A 16320-nucleotide genomic window follows, 5' to 3' on the forward strand; every position below is an offset into this window, starting at 1 on the left:
ATATACCAGGTTAGGGGCCGTTCAAGTATTACGTCAGCAGAGTTTTAGCCATGTTTGATGCCCCCCCCCCTCCCCGTCAGCAAAATTTAGCAAAATTCTGACCCTCCTCTTATCGTCAGCCTATCTCTTAACGCATATTAGACAATTACATGCAGACCCCACCTCTTAACGCATACTTGGATCATAGACTTACGCGAGGGGGAGCATGTCCCAGCACCGATGATCAAAAAAACATTTTGATGGTTGTTGGCGAAAGCATCATACAGAGCCCCCCTTGTCATCAAAAGTCAGCAAACCCGAAACCCCCTACCCCCTCCCCCCCCCGATGCTGACATAATATTTTAATGACCCCTTATACTGATATTTGACAGCATTTACCCAATTAAAAAAACATATCAAATAATGATATTGTGAATATGTTAAATGTGACGTTAATTTAAAAATTTATGTACAATGTGATTCTCAGAACTCATGCGAGAAACGAGCGACAGAACACATCTGAACATGCGGTTTTAGCCGTGCAATGCATGGTTGTAACGAAGTGGTGAACCATTTCATTGCATTCCGTGCACCGCCCAGGCTCTATCGACCATTGTCAATTTTAGCCATTGCCCGGATGAGGGGGCTGGGCGATGTCGGGTGCTTCATTATGCATATAAAAATATAAAATACATGAACATTGAATATAAAAACACATTATTAAAAAAAAAAAGTATATACAGATTTAAATATTTCTATTATACAATATACAATTTATTCCGATGAGCTCCTCTGATGTCCCCCTCAGCTTCACTGAGCCTGAGCCCCTTGTTTTTCTCTGTGGCCAAGCGCCAGGTCCTGAACCACGTTTTCCCCTCATTGGTTTGTTGGCTCGGGTGAGCCCTCCGCCGTGGTCAGGCCAGGTCCTGGACCACGCGTCTTCCCTCGTTGGCTTGTTGGCTCGGGTGAGTTGGAAGTGGTGAACCGCTTAGACCGCGCTATTATCGAACACATAAAGCGTGGGGTTATGTCAATTATCGTAATTTCCATCATTGATTGTAGGATGGATGGCTAGTTTCAGCAATCAGCAGAAAAGAGCGGTGATCAATAACTTGCCATTCTGGAAAGAAGATCTCTCTCTACCATTCGTCTCATGACATTTTTGAAAAAACACATACTTCCTTACAACTCTCATAATCCTAGTTTCCAGGCATCTTGACCTCCAACATAACAAAATTTAATCACACTCCCGAATTCACAAACGAAGTTTAAAACATAAAATTGCTATTCAACATGTTGACAAAACAACATAGTTTTTTTTCGTAGAGCAGCCGCTTCTGTTGGAGCAACAACAAAGAAATGAATCGACTGCATCATCGAACAAACGTCCATCGTTGTGAAGAGATGCGATACCATTGTTGAAAAGCAAATAAAAGCAGGAGACGTAACTGTATTAGTTGAAGAGTTCGGGAGGTTGGCTGGGCGTTAGGTCGTGGCTGGGAGCCGAGTCTGAGAGGAAGTCTCTTTGGCACCCGTTATTCTTTTTTCAGGTACTATGGAAAAGATGTCCCTTAAAATCAGTCTATCAGAGACGCTCCGGCGATAAATCTCGAGAGTCAATATCCTAAGTACAAATTTAGCATAATGGGTATCTAACATGCTTCACATGACTTAACTTGAGCCTCCAGCTGGCGCTGTTGTCATAAAAGTAAAAAAAAACCGAAGCCATCACCTCCTCTCGTATAATGCATCAACCCCCCCCCCCTCGTTTACAAGCTTTTGGTGACAAATTTGGTTGATCTCAATTCGACGAATCGCTGATAAATCTGGTAACCTCGTCCTACCCTAACCGCACGTTAGGAAACGAGAAAAGGATAAAGAAAAAAAAAATAGAGACCAAAAGGAGGGGAAGAAATAAGTGAAAGGAAAGCAGTTTAATAGATAAGTAGATAGGAGAATGGGTATATATAGTATATTTTTCTTTTCACCCTCACCCTACGTGTTTTCTTTCGCTCTTATACGTATATAGTAGAAATATTGTATTATATGTGGGGGGGGGATCACTAACAGGAGTATATAAAAACACGGGGAGTAAAAAAAAAAACTTCACTTCACATGGTTGCAACAAAGCTACGCGATGATGAGGAGAGAGGAAAGAAAATACCACGAAATGGATTGAATTTATTCCACTGGTGTGTCTGGACGAAATATTTCTTCCGTGATCGTCAAGTGGCTAAACATCATCGGTAAGTGAAATTCAAGCTATAACGGCAGATAATGCTGAAAACCTGAATTTTTCTACGATTTTGTCTTATAGGTCCATTTTTACGCTGAAATTGCCTATAATAGTTTTTATAACTTCATAAGAATTATAGATTAATATCATCTGGCTTTCTAAATTGTGAAATCATACTCACTATTAGTCAAATTCGATTATACTACGACGCATAGGGTAAAACGTTGCTAACGGCCGATTCTTTTAAAGAATGAAGGTAATATAGACTTTGCTAAATGTCGACGAACACGCAATGAGAGACCTCGGACATAACATTTTTAGGAAGTTGGGCTAACAATTTCTATGTAGAGATCACTATTTCACCGTTTCTCCCTACGGTTTTGTCTTATTGGTCCGTTTCTCCGTTGAAATGGTCTCTAATCGGTCTCACGTCACCATAAATAATTGCAGGTTTATGTGATCTGGCCTTCTAAATCTAAATTATGCTGTCAGTGGAATTCGGTTACCGCGACACCTCGGATAAAATGTCAATAAGCGATGGTTTTCACAGCGAATGTAATGTTAAGTAATCTTGCTTATCACACTATATAACAAAAATAAAAATGTTTTTTCTTTTTGTTTCCTGGGAATAAGTAGTTATTTCTATTCAAGGAAACAGTTATTTTCCGGATATTATGCTGAGGTGAGCTCGGAAAGAAAAGTCATCACGTCTCCGCCGGGACTCGAACCCAGGCCCTCTTGCATACCGGGCAAGCATGCTACCATCTACACCACTGGAGACACATGAATCTGCCTTCCTAATTTCACGCACTGTGTCGTGAGGCGCTGAAGTAGAGGCATTAGTAGCCTCTCTTAACTTCAGGAAATGGCCCCCGGGTGGGACGGTTTAGAGAGATATAGATGGCTTTTTTCTCAGGCAGAGATATCAAGGAAACAGTTATTTTCCGGATATTATGCTGAGGTGAGCTCGGAAAGAAAAGTCATCACGTCTCCGCCGGGACTCGAACCCAGGCCCTCTTATTATTTCTAGTTATTATTTAGCTATTATTAGCTATTATTTCTCTAGTTATTTCTATTGTTTGCTTAGCCTGAATAATTGTGAAAATAATTATTATATTTCTCTCAAACTTTGTTTTGCGGATCATGTATGTAAATTAGTTATTAAACATTGGCTGATTTTGTGACTGGAGTAGTGTAATTGACGGGAAAAGATATTTCACACTTATGAAGCATATTAAAAAACGGCAAATATTTTTCAGAATTTTTTGTCGCGTATCTAAACGTTTCTCAGAAAAGAAAACTAGAGTAAAATTAAAAGTTTAAATTTTAAAAAAATACTTCACTTTCCTCACATTCGTTCTCCTATATACTTTCATTACCACGTTTCTTGTCCCCAATCTCTGTCGTATTTTCTCTCGTTTTGTTTTCCTTATGTAGATGCTGTTGGTCGAGATTTGCTTGATGAAGGTGCTCTTCTGTAAAAGCACTCGTGCTTTCTTTGAATTTGTCGATATGAGTGTGGAGAATGTGATGTATGGCATTCAAGTTTTGTATAGACTTTTTGTATGTTTTTCCACAAGCTCAAGATGCGGTTGGCCTCGGGATTATCTAGGAAGCCTTTTTAGAGCATAAATGATCGACCTACGGCCAGGGGCACTCTCAGTCATTGGACGTGGCCCGCGACCTCAAACCCAATCTTGTAAAAATGAACTAAGCGGCACATTTCTACATCATTTGAGTGACCCTCGGAACATTTTCAGTTCACTTGAATGACCAACAACAAAGTTCCAGAATATTTAAACTGCCCGTGAAGCCGTTCCAAGCCACTTAAGTTACCCGCGGTACAGTTAAGGATCACTCAAGCGTCCCACGCCACATTTTTACGTGCCTCGAATGGTCCCCAGCACATTTCAAGATCAGTTGAGCGACCCGCGACAACCTTTTAGGGGACTTAAGTGGCCCGCGGTGCAGTTCCACATGATTTAAATGACCCGCAGAACATTTCAAGATCACTTGAGCGCAGCCAACCGATCGTGCTTCCATCGTAATACCAGATGATTATCATAACTACTAGCATTTACCAGGGATCTTCGAAAAATTCTTGATCGCTGATTCCTGTAAGGGCGATAGAAATCAAATTTCAATCTGTTGCCAAAAAAAAGTGTTCAGGTTTGGATTGGTCATCTGAAAAACGTTTCATTAAAACTATTCACATATTTAGAATAAACAAATAAATAAGACGTAGAGAGAGTCAATATGTGATAGGTTCAATATTACAACCATATTTTAATAATCGTAAAATTACTATCAAATAATATGCACATTAAATATATAAATTGACCGGCATCCAAACGGCACAAGTCCAAGTTTCTCGCGTCCAATGAGCTGTGTCCAAACGTCCTGCTTCGTGATTTTTTCCGTAAGGTCACGTTTATTTTTGCACTGCGTACCATTTCTATACACTTCTCGTGCCAAAACCCCCCACAAGTTGTCTACAGGGTTCAGGACGTCTGGCTGGGCAATCAACGAGCTCTATAAGCCAACACCTTCTATAGCAGAAAGGCTTCGCGCGAAGTTTTGACGTCACCGAAGTCGTCCATTTCACCTTTAGCCATTGGATATAGCAGTCCGACGCATGCGAAATCTTTACCTTTTTTGCAGTAAATTCAATGACTGTAGGTGAAATGGACGACTGCAGTGACTTCGCAAGCTTCTCGCGCGGAGGCTTTCTGCTAAAGAGGGTGTGGGCTCTGCCGAACTGACTTCAAACCAAGACTTCGTAGACTCTGAAACTTGTACAGAAGCATTGTCCTGTTGAAACTGGCACTGTCCAGAACTTTTCAAGCTTACAAGCACGAGTTTGCGAAGTACAGCGGCTTTTTCGGTCGTCCTAAAACTTTTTTCCAACACATTATTTAGTCGGACGTCACTGAGAAATTAGGCTGGCTAAACAGGAACAAAAATTGTGTTACATGGTGTGATTTGTATTTATAATCACTGACAAGCAATGAGAATATGCATATTCTAAAATTAATTATACAAATTATTCTTCCGATACAAAGGGGTTTTTTCTTGGAAATAAAGATCATAAACGAGATATTTTCTGCTCTTAAAAACTCCGAATTTTTTTCTTTTGTGCTCGATTTGATGTAGAGAGCTTCGGACGTATATATCCGGCCACTCAACGATGGCCTCCCTATTTTTCATTATTTGCCAAAAGAAGTAGGCGGATCACAGCGAAAAATGATGAGGTAAGTATAACCCTCTCGTGTATCTCTATCATTATTTTTCGAAGCACTTTTTGTACTGTACCACTTCAGTATCTATAGGTATGGTCTCAAAAAGCGAAGTACTTGTTATTTATCACACGTTCAACAATAGACGGTTCATGAAAGAAAAATCCTTTCTGGCCGTCTGTTAGTGACGCAAATGTTTTTCCCGATGAAAATATCAACTCCTCTAACAGAGATGTAAGTACCTACCTGCCGAGTCCAAAGTATTTTATAATTTTTTTTTTAGAATTTCAGGAAATATTTCTTTTTTGGGTCATTTCATGGTTTTTTTCCCCGTTTTTCCAGTTACTTTTCTGTAAAAATTTATAACATAAATTTTTTTTTTCAATTTTTCTGAATTAATTTATTTATCAATTTGTATTTCTTACAAGAAAATTTAAAAAAAATTAGTTGTGATTCAATTCTGTGATTTGATGCGATGCTTATTTTAGTTTTGTTCAAAAGTATTCAGTTGCTATTATATTGCTGATCCATATGTAACATACATTTAAATGGTATAAATAAGAGATGAAGAGGCAGCTTATAGGGCTATATCAACACCATCTATAACAGAAGGCCTCCGCGCGAAGCTCGTGACGTCACTGAAGAAGTTCATCTTACCTATAGACATTGGATATACCATAAAAAAGGATAAAAATGGCACATGCATCCGCCATATCCAATGGCTATAGTGAGAAGACCTTCGTCAGTGACGTCACGAGTTTCGCGCGGAGGCCTTCTGATATAGATAGTGTTGCCTATATAATAAAAGGGCTGTTTTACCTCTTTGATGTTGCGCTTGCCGCATTGGCTCAGTTGCCGTGATCTCGGAGGTGAAGTGACGTCACGATTCTGGTACTTTTTTTTTGTAGCAGATGACATCAGCATGCGATTGTGAGAGACTTCTCGTTTATGTTGTTGGTCCCAAGTATTATTTTTCATCTTTTTTTTTACAATCCATAATCTAAGAAGTTGATTAAATCCAAGCAATATAGTCGGTGATTCATGATGTCTCTTGATATTAGCATTAAAGAAATAATAGCTATAACTTCAAACATTGTATATTAGCAATTTTTTTTTTTACATTTGCTACCCATAGGGTGTTTGAAGTGTTTGGAATTTGTAGGTGTTCGTTTTGATCTTTACGTGGAAAATTTTGGTTTCTGAATCAATTTAATTGGGTGCTCAGACCTATACTATGAATTACCGTGGGTGTGCTCGAGCAACCCACAACACGCCCGGCTCCGACGTCACTGGATTCCCATGTTTCGCTGTTATAGTTGCATTGGTAATAACGAAATCAACACACACTTCTTCAAACTACACCTAATTGAAGGGAAGACAAAAATATAATTGCAATTTTATAAAACTCAAAAAAAACAATTGAAATTATCTGTCTCGCATTGGCTTTCAATCAACCCAATGAAAATCGACTAACGTACGTGATTGAACTCAACTACATCAGAGAAATATATTGCTACTGAAAGTTAGATCATAAGCAATTGCATAATTCATTATTTTAAGTGTTTAAATGGTTGAATGAAGCAAGCCAATAAACAAACAGACAGTAATGAAAATAATCGAAAAGATCATTTTGGAAAGAATTCAATAAAATGGGCAGTACAGCGATTTTGCAAACTATCGTAACTGACAAGGCAGCAAAGTGGGTGCACCCCGTTTGTGGGAGAATGACGTCACACGTGACGTCAGCTGGTCCCTACTCCAGCCAGCACCTCCTAGAGACAGAAGCCCTCTGCAGCGTTTGCCATAAACGTCATTCAGACTACTTAGCAAGTTCGCCACATTTTGAAACACAGCATCCTATTTCGTTTCTTCTTATTTTGGCGTAGAATCTTCCTGATTGGCTCACAAATACCGCATAGTGATTGGATGTGAGGCATAGAAATCGCCAATTCTGAGCCCGATCATTTCTTTTCCTCACAACGGTGATACTGGCACGAGCAGGGAATTTTTTTCCATGAATATTCTGAGGGGAAAATGGACTACTTACTGATGTCACAAGCAGACTGTGGAAGCCTTCTAGCTCTAGGAGGTGCTGGTGCATTCCGTTTGTAGGAGAATGAAGTCACACGTGACGTCAGCTGGTACCTACTCCAGAGCCTCGTGAGACAGCCGTTGTTATATGGCCCTGGGCTATGTAAGACTATATGTAGGACATCCAATCTTGTCATTTAAAAAAAAAATTAGTAATTTTTTAGCACTGAAAAATAAGTAAATACTTTCAGTTCAAAAGCCGATTAAATTACAATATAGAAATCTAAAGGGGGAAAAAAACGCAAAAAAATTATTCTATCCGGATTAAAAAGGCATATTTTTTTTTGGAAAAATTAAATAATAATTAAAATAGAAACTAAAATTAGATCGACTCAAAAATAGAATTAGCAATCCGTTGGCTTTTCCTTCGAAGGCTGTCTGAAGAGATTAATTCATTTTTTTCAGTGAGAAATATAAATTCGTTTTTGAAGAATGACGTATAAAAACTTCATTATGGAATACCATTTATAAAAAAAAGTTAGTTTTTCTAATCCGTAGTGTTTTATTAAATGACAACATACTTTTATTTCATTATTCAACGTAATTTTATCCAACGTAAATTTTACTAATGTTGAAAACCACTAAAAGTGAGATTCAATGGTTATAATTAATGAATTCTTGTTCAAAAAACGTAATTAATTTTAAAAGTTTTCATTGCCGATTAATTTGAATACGGTAGCACTGTATATATTTATTTACTTAATTACTTTTTTTTTTCTCTAAAAATTTATATTAAATTTTTTTAAATATTTATCAAATTTCATTTAATTACGCTTATGTTTATCAGTACGAAATTTTACATCTTGAGGCGCTTACGTTAATTTTAAAGGGGAAAAAAATTATTCGTTATAATATTGCGAATTGTTATTAGAATGTGCAACATAAAATTAAACGGAAAAAAAAAAAGAGATTAAGAGTCGAGGTAATATACACAGGATGCATAGGTAACAGGGCTTTTGTTATTTTGCCTTCCTAGTAATATTCTTTGGTATTCCTAATTATAATGCGTTGATAGAAATTTCGTATTATCAATTGCATTGGCATCATAATGGAAATATTTGTATGCTCAACTGTATGTTTTCGTAGGAATATTGTAGTAACAATATTTGCATAGCTTAATATGCACGTTCTAGTGGTATCCAAAACCTAATTTTTTTTTTTTTTTGTAAATAGATGTCCTTTATGGGTCCATTATGGTACGTACATGTCCCCGATTCTACCTAGCGACCCATGTGTTGCTCAGTTGGATGTGTTTCTCCCCTCCACCATATATATATATAAAAAATAAAATTTATATAATGTAAATAATATATGTAAGTATTTCAAATGTAAATGCACAGTACTGTGAAAAGAGGTTGTGTTTGATTACTCCCGTCGCAGTGGAGGTGTTTTTCATATGTATATTGTGTATTCCATAAAAGGAAAAGGAAGCAAAACTGCTCAGCACTATGGACAGAGGCTCTGTTTCCTGGTTTCCTGTCACAGTGGAAGACCTGTATATATTTTGTATATGTTGTGTATTTATATAGAGACCATTTCTCTCCAATTTCAACATGCCAACTTTTTCTATCTGGTTTGGGTTCAGCTATACATTTTTAGTGAAATGGATGTACGTTAGATCGACTTGATAGCTGTCTTCATGGGGAGAACGACGCGGGTGATTGGATGCGTGCGAGCACTGGGAAAGGGGACCACTGCTATAAATCTTTGCCGACTTTCTCCGACACAACCCTGCCTCATTTGAGGTAACGGAAGTAAAATGCTTTGAATCAATCCGGGGTTGTGAGCGGTTCTATCTCACTACTTTATTTGTTTTTGTTAATGTGTTTATTGTTTACAAATGGACAAAACTTATTATGGACTTACGACAAGGGATGTAGAAAGGATGAAATTTCAAATAGCCATTGGAAATAATTTGCGCCACTCTTTTCTGGAAAAACAAAAAATTCAGGTAGGAAGTGGCTTCATCTCTCTTTTTTTTAAGAGACACCTTGTCTTTTGAAAAAAACGGGGAAAAACACTGTTGCTTGAAAGTTCGTCAACTTCTGGAAAAACATCACGAAAGCTTTAAAGTAACCAGTTCCAAAAAAACGGAAATCGGAAAAGATGAAGGAAGTTTCCTACTCTTCAGAAGATGATGAAGAACCTCCATGCGTGTAACTCTGCCTCTTTTGAGGTAACGGAAGTAAGATGCTTTGCATCAGTCCGGGGTTGTGAGCGATTCTATCTATCTATCCATGTGTATCCAGGGTCGTCTTAAGAGCATCAAGAGCCCTCGGGTCAAGTGGTTTTAGTTAGTTGATACACAACTAACGACAACGACAGCAGTTGTGACGAAGAAGATAAGCTCAATATTCAATTTGTGACGGACTTTACACAAACGATTATCCTAGAGAGCATGTGTGATATATATGTAACAAATAGTCTCACGAAAATAAAAAGTTACGAATGCTTCCAAGTTCTTTTTTTGTTCATTGTGATGTTGTATTTAAGGAAAGTGTTAAAAGAATACGTTAACTACATTTGCAAAAATACAAAAAATCTTTCTTGTGTTATTTTCAATTTGTTGTGTCTCAAATTTTCACGTTTAGTAGAGAAAGTATGATCATAACATCAATGAAACTTTATTTCAACCCATTTTAGACGTAGGCAATATTGAAAACATATAGTGGGTGATATTAAGAACATTTTTATGCCGTTAAAAGATTAATTGGAAAAATTCCGCGGTCGCAAAAAAAAAATTAGGGTATGTTGAAATGATGTGTAAGATTTGTAATTCAGTTTATTTTTTATAACAGGCAAGCTCGAGGGGTGGCCAACACCACCCCTCGAGGTAGTTTTGCGCGGCCCGCGACAAAATGAAAAAACTATTACATTTTTGGTTTTAGTTTCGAAATTGGCGTTAATGTAGAGAAAAATTATTTCTTATTTGACAAAAACCATTTGTATTTTCAGCACACAATAAAAAATTTCAGAATACTATCAAAAGCGATCCGATACTTGCCATGGTGAATTCGACCAATGCTGATATCGAAAACGCAGTCACTTCGATAACTGAACGAATAAAACAAGTGATCAGTCAGTCTCAGAAAGAATAAATTCTTCTTTAAACTGCCTCAATCTTGAATATGATATACGACAAAAAATCAAACAGAAGAATTATTAACGGAAACGTTGGCAACGTCTCAGACGGCCCGAGGATAAGAGGGCCATGAATCAACTAGTGTATGAGATTAGGGATGACGTCATTAAGTCCCGCAACGAAAATTTCTCAAATTATATCCAGGAGGTAAATGTGTAAGACGGCTCCTTTTTGAAGGCAACAAATAAGTGCAAGTCTTTCTACTCTAGGATCGCGAAAATACACTCACAGAATGGTTTGGTCTACACAGATGAAGACATAGCGAATGCTTTTGCTGATCATCTGGAGTTGAAATTTATGCCTAATGAGAATCAACCCTGTTAAATTTCAGAAGAAAACGAGGAAAGGTTAAAACTTACATTGCTATGGTCACTCCTCCTTTTTCTTCTGGTGATGCGGACCCGTTAACATCGTTGGATGAAGTGAAAAAATTTTTTAGAAAACTGAAAAGCAAGAACTCCAGGATTTGAAAGAATATGTAATCATGCAATAAAAAAATTCCCTGCAAACATACTTTCATCTTTGACAAATATTTTCAACACAATGTTTACCAGTTGCTACTTCCCAAAATTCTGGAAGGGGGCAGTGGTAAAGATGATACCAAAAAGCGAACAAGACTTGTTGTTTCCGCAAAATTATAAATCAATTTCTCTCTTTTGTAACACGGCCAAAATCTTCGAGTGGCTACTGGTAAATAAACTCGAGAATATACTTGAAGAGAGAAAAATTACTAGGGAGGAACAATGCACCTTCAGAAGGGGCCATGGTTGTGCGCAGCATGTCCAAGAGTAGTAGAGGTTATTTCATCCGCAAAAATTCACAAAGAGATCACTGGAGCGGTATTTTTAGACATCAAGGCGGTTTTAGACCTGGTAGATCAACGCACACTTTTGGTCAAAATGATAAGTCTGCAATTGCCTGCATACCTAATTGTTCTCCTAAAAACAACTAGCTTAGAGAAAAAAGTTTTCAAGTCCAGTTCAAGACTAAATTTTCACAAGAAAACCTATCTCTGCATCTGTCCCATAGGGTTCAATAATTGGTCCACTATGTTTCAACCTATACATAACGACTTTCCAGATCCACTAAGAGGACCGCTTGCGCTTTATGCTGATGACGCTATAGTAATGTGGTTTAACAGACATGACTATAAAGCTCTTGAGAATCCTTCAAATTGCCAGTTTTTATGGTTCACAAATCGACGCAGCTACTTGAAGGAGCATGTAATTCACCATAAATGGTACTGACTTGACTGCACAGGCATCCGCAAATTACTTAGGTGTCTGGCTGGATATTAAATTTATGTTCGGAAAACATGTAGAGGAAATTATCAGGAAGGCAAATGCGGCTACTAACATTCTATACAAAATATTCTTCCCCAGAAACAAGCTGTCATATTACAACAGGATTCTCCTCTCCTTTATAAAGCGATTGTTCGTCCAATTCTTCTCTACGCATGTTCTGGATGGACCTATGCCAGTAAGCCTATGCCTAAAATGTACATACTTGAAGTATTCCAAAACAAGTTCCTCAGAAGGATCACCAAGTATCCATATTATATTTGAAACGAAGACATTAGGAGGGATTCTAAGGTTACAACTATCTTTAATTAAGTTAAAAATCTGTGCCGAAAAAAATGTAAGAGCAACAGAGAATCCCCATACTCGCATATTAGAAACATCTCAACCTATAGATATGATAATGTGTCTAAATACGCAAGGCCAAAGAACATTCTGTGAAGGGAGTGGCAGAATCTTACTAATTAACCGAATATGATTCTTTATTTTGTATTTTATGAGGTCTATAGGTACCTTATTATCGTTATTTCTGTTTTTATTATGGTATATGTACATAAAATGTAACGTACAAAAAAAAAAAAAAAAAACCCACAGAGTTGGAGCAAGGTGGAAAAGAAAGAAAGAAAGCAAATGTGCATATGTATATGTATAAACATAAAACACTGAACGCGAATTGGAATCTGTAAATACCATTATTTGATTTAAATTGATTATATTTGTTTTCATATTATTTTGAATTTTGTTTGTTTTCCTCGAATTACATCTAGAGGTTTTTATTTTCCCACACCAAACTCACTGATTGTTATTAGGTTGATGTGTTTGGAGATTGCTTATGTTGTAATGGCCATGTTGACACTGTGCAAAGAGCTTACTGAAAATATAATTCCCGGACTTTATAATATTCTATCTTTTCCCCTATTTTTCTTCTCACACGCACACACTTCTCTACACAATTTTTACCCTTCACAGCAGTTTACTCCCACTTCCTAAGTCTTCTTCGGTGCCACCGACAAACCGTGATATTCAGATTCAACACACAAACACAACTTCTTCAAACACACAGGTCACGTGATTAATTTATAAAACTTACTGTGAGAGTTATGGAAGTAGCAGTAGCAGATTTTATTGCGCAATCATCGGAAGTCAGTGCTTGGAATCTCGATGAGAAAATTTTTTATTTTATCATAAAAATTCAAAACTAATGTGCTGACGTCTTTTGGTGAAAATATTCAGTAAGTATTTATTTAGCAGAGAAAAAAAACTATATAGGAAATCTTTTTTTTTCACGTAAACAAGAATAACAAATTCTAAAATATCAAATGATTTTTACTCTTTGTTCGATAAACTTTAAATGTTTTATGAAGTAACATTCTCCACTCTGGTGAGAGCAGAGCATTAACATTAATAATTTGCTGAAAGAAAAGGCAGATAAATAATTTCTTAACAACCATTGAATAATAATTATTTATAACTAGCTGATACCCGGCGACGTTGCCCGCCCCGTAAACAATGTATAGATTATTAATTATTTCTTAATCAAAAAACTTCTGCATCAAGTAAGGAAAAATTACTTTTGTTTTTAAATATTTTAATTAAAAACTTCAGGCGATCGCTTGTGGATGCACAATATGTTTTTGTTTTTCCATCTGGTGTGTAGACGTACAAATTACGAACAGACGATGAAAAGCTGTCCATGTGAAAAACAGGGCTCAAGTAGGTTGATACCTGACACTGCTAACGACTGGCCTTGCGCTTTGTTGATTGTCACGGCAAAAGCTAAACGAATCGGGAACTGTAATCGCTTGAAAGTGAATGGCATTTCTTCAGTGATAATTGGCATACGTGGAATGTGAAGACGTCTTCTCCTTTGGCACATCCAGTTAGAATCGTTGCTTCAATGATGTAATTGTGCAATTTCTTCACGCAGAGTCTGGTGCCATTGTAGAGTTTCGGTGTCTCCAAATTTCTCGAAAGCATTATAGGTGCTCCGACTTTGAGGATCAAGTTGTGCGGTGGCATGCCCGGAATATCCAAAGAGTTCAGAAATTCTGCAGGATACAGAACTGTCTGCGCGGTTTCTGTGACAGTGTCAACTGATTTCTAAGATGTGGAGTTAGTCTCCTGGAATAAGTTTTTGGATTTTTTTCGTTGATCTTGTTCACACTGTCATTTTTCGGTGCCGGAATCACTTTCTCACAAAGTCACTCATGGTTTCGGTGATCTTGTTGAATGTTTGGGAAGACTTTGTCTGCAAGTTTTTGAACTGAGTTTAACAACTGGCAAAATTCATTTGGGAACGTCACGGTAACCAAAGTAAACGTTCGGAAAGTGATTTTTGAGGCCCCCAAAACCATTGTAGACGTACAAATTACGAACAGGCGATGAAAAGCTGTCCGTGTGAAAAAGTTTTTTCACACGAAAAGAACCGACAGTTTTTCGCCCATTTCGGGCATGTGCCCAGCTCTGACGAACTTTTAAAGTAGCCTACGGTTCATTCCCGGTTCTGTTTGGTATATATGCAAAATCTGGCGACGATCGGCCTAAAATTGTAGATTTGTGTAAAGACCAGACATACGTACTTTCACATTTATATATAAAATAATTAGTATATAAATTGAATTTCTACGAATTAAATTCAATCAAAACTAAATTTATAATGAACAAAAATTTTATAAATGAGATCGATCCCTAGAACCCTCGGCCAGGCACGAATGCAGGAAGTGGGTGGTCATATCTCTCGAGCCAAATTAAGTGTGGAAATGGTCTGAGTAAAATTGGAAACGATCCAACGTGAAAATACAATCGACCCTCCCAACACATCATCTTGGGTCCGCGCCTACCATGGGCTAGACTTCAGTGAGCTTTTCCTCATGGGCTGAGCGCGTAGGTTTATGCAAGGCTGTCTCAACATCATCGGGTTCTCGGGCAATATGATGTTCTGGGAACCCCTACTTAGCTGAAACCAACATCTTACATACTTACATTTGAAAATCATAGTACCAGATCTCATCATGTAGTACCCCATGGATATGAGACCCCGCGTCATACACACATGAGCTCGTGGGTTAAGGATGGCCCTGATTCTACGGACAGTTCTGCTGGATTCTGAAAACCGTAACCTTTTCTCACACCATATTTCACCGGAAAGCCGTAATTCATTCTCCACAGATCTCCGTGGCACCATTCCATCACTTGGGGCTCCCCCCCCCCTTCATTTGATTTTCACCCGTGGCCCCCTTAGAATATCCCAGCACCACACGGGGGCCACATGGCCCTGGGTTGAGAGCCACTGATCCAAACAATAATTCGTAGTACTTAAATCTTATAAAAATCTCTTTATTCAAGAGTTCTTTCTCAGAGGTCTGAAATGTACGGTCACGGTTAACAAAACAATTATTCGGTGCTTTAGAATAATAAAAACAAATTCTTTATTCGAAACTTCTTTCCATTTAATTAGGTTTCATTCTCTTCATTTTTAATTCAATTACCCGACCCGACTAAAACATTTATTATTACACATTATGGTATCAACATCTATAATAACCATACCTAAATAACCTACCTAGGAAGGTAGCTGAGATGCAATGGAAACGTACAGGACTTGACGAATCGAAAAAATATTAAGGAGCCAAGCCAATCCCATAAGAGCCAAGCACGGCATTTTGCTCAACGGAAACGGTCCTAAATAATGTTTTCTTTTACTATTCCTATGTTAAAATATGTAGCGTAGTGAAATCAGCAAAACTTTTGTGTCACCCTTAGACCGGGATTACACTATAAAAGTTTTGCAAAAGCTCTTTGATAAAACACGATAGATTCAACCAATAAGATCACCGGTTGAATTTTCTCGAATGTAACCACCGATGCGCTTATTGATTGAATTTTTTCAGTTTTATAAAAGATCTTTTATCAAAATTTTATAGTGTAATCCTGGCCTTAGACTTTTAAATTTACTCCAATTTAGCAACCACGTTTAGAAAATTTTAGGCGCCAGTACCGATTTCCTAGTCACCAATGGCACCTGGGATTTGTCCTGCCCTGTCACAAATCGTTGTTCTAATTATAGAACTAGCGATTGCAGCTGTTTAACATGGCATGACAACGATATGCGTAGGTTTCTGCTGGAACTATCCCGGGAACCTGCAGCCGAAGCGAAGTGAAACATTATTCAGTCAGTCCAAAAATCGACTTCACGAAAATACATATAACATAGACCGTTATTCGTCCGAACTCTTCAATTAATAATTAGTCAGCAGGAACCACAACCAGTAATAAAAGCGTGATTCGGAATTTCCTCAACCACTTTTAAAAATTGAATTAGATGTTTCTATGCACACA

The 16320-nt window shown here is 37.6% G+C and overlaps 1 non-coding gene across 1 annotated transcript; it reads right to left on the reverse strand.

Moving 5' to 3' along the window:
* Positions 1–2922: 2922 nt before the first annotated feature.
* Positions 2923–2996, reverse strand: TRNAT-GGU (transfer RNA threonine (anticodon GGU)). Its single transcript has one exon. It is a non-coding gene; the product is annotated as a tRNA-Thr (tRNA).
* Between the last annotated feature and the right edge of the window lie 13324 nt (positions 2997–16320).

The sequence above is a fragment of the Pholcus phalangioides genome, unplaced genomic scaffold (genome assembly GCF_987345545.1).
Source record: "Pholcus phalangioides strain wild (caught in Gottingen) unplaced genomic scaffold, Ppha-v1.0 ptg000003l_1, whole genome shotgun sequence".
Classification (NCBI taxonomy): Eukaryota; Metazoa; Arthropoda; class Arachnida; order Araneae; family Pholcidae; genus Pholcus; species Pholcus phalangioides.